Source organism: Tupaia chinensis, unplaced genomic scaffold, assembly GCF_000334495.1.
Source record: "Tupaia chinensis unplaced genomic scaffold, TupChi_1.0 Scaffold144682_1, whole genome shotgun sequence".
Classification (NCBI taxonomy): domain Eukaryota; kingdom Metazoa; phylum Chordata; class Mammalia; order Scandentia; family Tupaiidae; genus Tupaia; species Tupaia belangeri.
Window position 1 is genome coordinate 2,831,565 of NW_006204543.1, and position 2,969 is coordinate 2,834,533.

Genomic DNA, 2,969 nt, shown 5'->3' on the forward strand with positions numbered 1-2,969 from the left:
CCAGAAAGAGACAGAGACAGAAAGTGAGAAATCAACCCCCAGGGGGGATGGCCACACCGCAAACCCTTCTCCTCCATTCTCCTCTCGGGATCTTGGGCACGCACAGACACGCGCCCGGCATGAGTTTAAGCCGCCGGGTCTGGGACTCGAACCACGCGTCGACTACATGGGAGTCCAGCAATGTAGCCATTACACTAACTGCTGGTCTCTTAAAAGAATTAGTTTATTTTTTTCTTGGGCCCCTCCTGAAACTGACTAAATTAGAAAGGCCAGGCTTAGGGCCCAGTAATCTGTGTTTTAAAAAGCCCTGCAAGTTTTCGCGATGTGTGATAAATTTGAGAATGACTTGCTGTCCTGAGGGCCTGTGGTCTGCTCCTCAGATAGCAACCTGAGCCTGATGACCGACCCAGGGCTGGGACACAAGGCACAATGCCAAGACAAACTCTGGCTGAGCTAGCGTGATCCCTGTACCACTGCAGCTGGGCCTGAGATCTGCTTCAGCGACTTTTCTGGGGGCAGCCACGGTGGTGTGGCAGTAACTCAGTGTTCCATGAGTGTGCACACACGTTTGTGACCCACTGGCAGAAGGCAAGACTGGAACTGACGACTCTGCTGGGGATACCCGTCTCTCCCTGTCTCCCTGTGTCATAGGAGAAATAAATGAATAACACTTTTTAAAAATACTACTTGGTACCAAAAACTGGAAAGCTGATGAAATAAGTATGGTAAAATGCTGATTATTTATGCAGCCAGTGATGTGTATGAGTCTCTTATACTTCCTACTCTGATGTGCAGGTAGAAGTTTTCATAGTATAAAGTTAGGAGGGAAAAGGGGCCAGCAGGTGGTTTGGTGGTTAACGGTGCTGGACTCCCACATGGCCGACTGTGATTCGAGTCCTGGACCTGGTAGCTTTCTCTCTCTCTCTCTCTGTCCCTCTCTGGTCAAATTAAAATAAGTACGTAAATAAATAAATAATTCTTTAAATTTTTTTTTTTTTTTAAAAATCAGGGCTAATCATACAAGACCTCTCCCTAGAAAGGTACCTTCAAATGTTAACAGGGGGCCAGCAGGTGGCATGGTGGTTAAGGACGCTGGACTCCCACATGGCCAACTGCAGTTCGAGTCCCGAACCTGGCAGCTTGCTTTCTCACTTTCTCCCTCTGTCCCACTCTGGTCAAATGAAAATAAATAAATAAATAATCTTTTAAAAAATCTTTTTAAAATCTTTAAAACAAAATGTTAACAGGGACACTACCTGAGACTCCACAACTGCCTCCTTGCTGGCTTCACACACACCTAGCACGCCCCCAGCACGGTCTCTGTCCCTGCTGCTCCTGCTTCTTGGAACACTCTCCACCCAGCTATCCACACAGCTTGCTCTGCCCCTCTTTCAGACCTCTGCTGGGAGGTCATCCTGACCACACCCCAACACACACACATGTGCACTCTCTCTCCCTCGTCCCCGCTCTGGTGTTTCCACACACTTCACACACCCTAACACAGAAACTGTTCGCCCCCCTTCAGAAGTTCTACGCTGGCGGAGGCTTTCACTGTCTCCACGGTCTACACTCTCAGTCCCTTCGTGCAGTCACTGGTGAGTGAGTGAATGCACGCCGGATCTCTAGGCCAGACGGGAGATACGAGGACCTAAGTGCTTCTACCCGCGGACAAACCACACGACAATTCTGAAAAGGCAAGATGCGTTCACCTTCAAGAGCGGCTGAGACCCAGGGCGTCAAGGTCTGGGGGCCCGGGCTGTGAGGTCTGGAAATGAACAGTCAGGTGCTGGTCTGGATGTCCACACAGGAGTGCCGGGAGCACGGACGGCGGGCTGTCCCAGGTGAGTGCTAGGATGACGGCTGCGTAGGCCACAAGTACAACTCCGTCAAGGCTGCTGTCACGGCGGAAGTCGCGAAAACTGAGCCTCTCTCCAGCGGCTGTTGCCTTGTTCCTGCTATTAAAAGAAAAGGTAGGTCAGAGTTTTTCTTGTCTAAAGAAAGGAGTTCAGAGGTCATCAGATTTTTCACACCAGGCTGCTTTAGTGAAGGGACCTGGCTTCCTCTACCCTGGATGCCCCCTCCTGTGGCAGGAAGAAGAGTGGGTTTCTAAGAGGAAGACTGGGAAAACGCAGTGGGTCATGGAATGCGCAGAATCGCAGATGGTTTTCAAGTCAAACAACCCTGACGGGTGGCCTGGTTCAGCTTTCCCACTGTACACAGAATTTTCTGGTGTTAGACCAAGCAACATTGCTGGACTCCCATGTAGTCCACCGCAGTTCAAGTCTGCACCCGGCAGCTTAAGACACCGCGGGGGCCTGTGTGTGCCCGAAATCTCCAGGGGAGAATGGAGAAGGAATTACAATGTGCCCATCTCTCCTGGGAGGTTATTTCTCACTTCTGTCTCTGTCTCTCCAGCGAGAGTGCCAGCCGTATAGCAAAACTCTCTATAGAAATCAAGCATAAAAGGAACACAGGGGAACTGGCCTTGCGGGCATTCGGCAGGTCCTGATCACACCCCACCTTGGCGATGCGATGGTAACCCATTAGGGGAGTGCTCGCCAATTAAGCTACTGTAGAAAGACCTATCCGGACGTAAACGCGACAGGACGGGAACCTTGCGGGAGAAGCCCAAGTGGAGTTAACTCGGGGTTCGGTCTGGACGACGGCGGCTAACACCGAACGCCTCTCAAGGTCCACGTTCTGTGTCGTGGGAAGCCTCAAGTCTGGACCACGGCGCTGCTCGGTGTGACAGCCCGAGTCCCGTCGCAGACGCCCATCTATCTCCAGGTCTCAGCTCCGGTCTGATCCCCGCTCTCCCGAGGAGGGCGGCCGCTCAGGTCCAGCCCTAGACACAGGCGGGGAGGGGAGCGGTCCCGCAGGCCAGCGGCGGGGAGGGCCCGCAGGGGCTGCCCCCGGGCTTCCCGAACAGGCCCGGAGCCTCCCCGGGAGACCCCGAAGGCCCCCGCACC

The 2,969-nt window shown here is 53.0% G+C and overlaps 1 protein-coding gene across 1 annotated transcript in view; it reads right to left on the bottom strand.

Annotated features, from left to right (window-relative positions):
• The window catches only part of PARP6 (poly(ADP-ribose) polymerase family member 6), a 31,159-nt gene extending 28,219 nt beyond the window's left edge, over positions 1 to 2,940 (bottom strand). Inside the window, 2 exon segments of the mRNA XM_027767778.1 lie at positions 1,710 to 1,955; positions 2,615 to 2,940. The gene's annotated coding sequence lies outside the window, so the exon portion shown is untranslated.
• Positions 2,941 to 2,969: the final 29 nt, after the last annotated feature.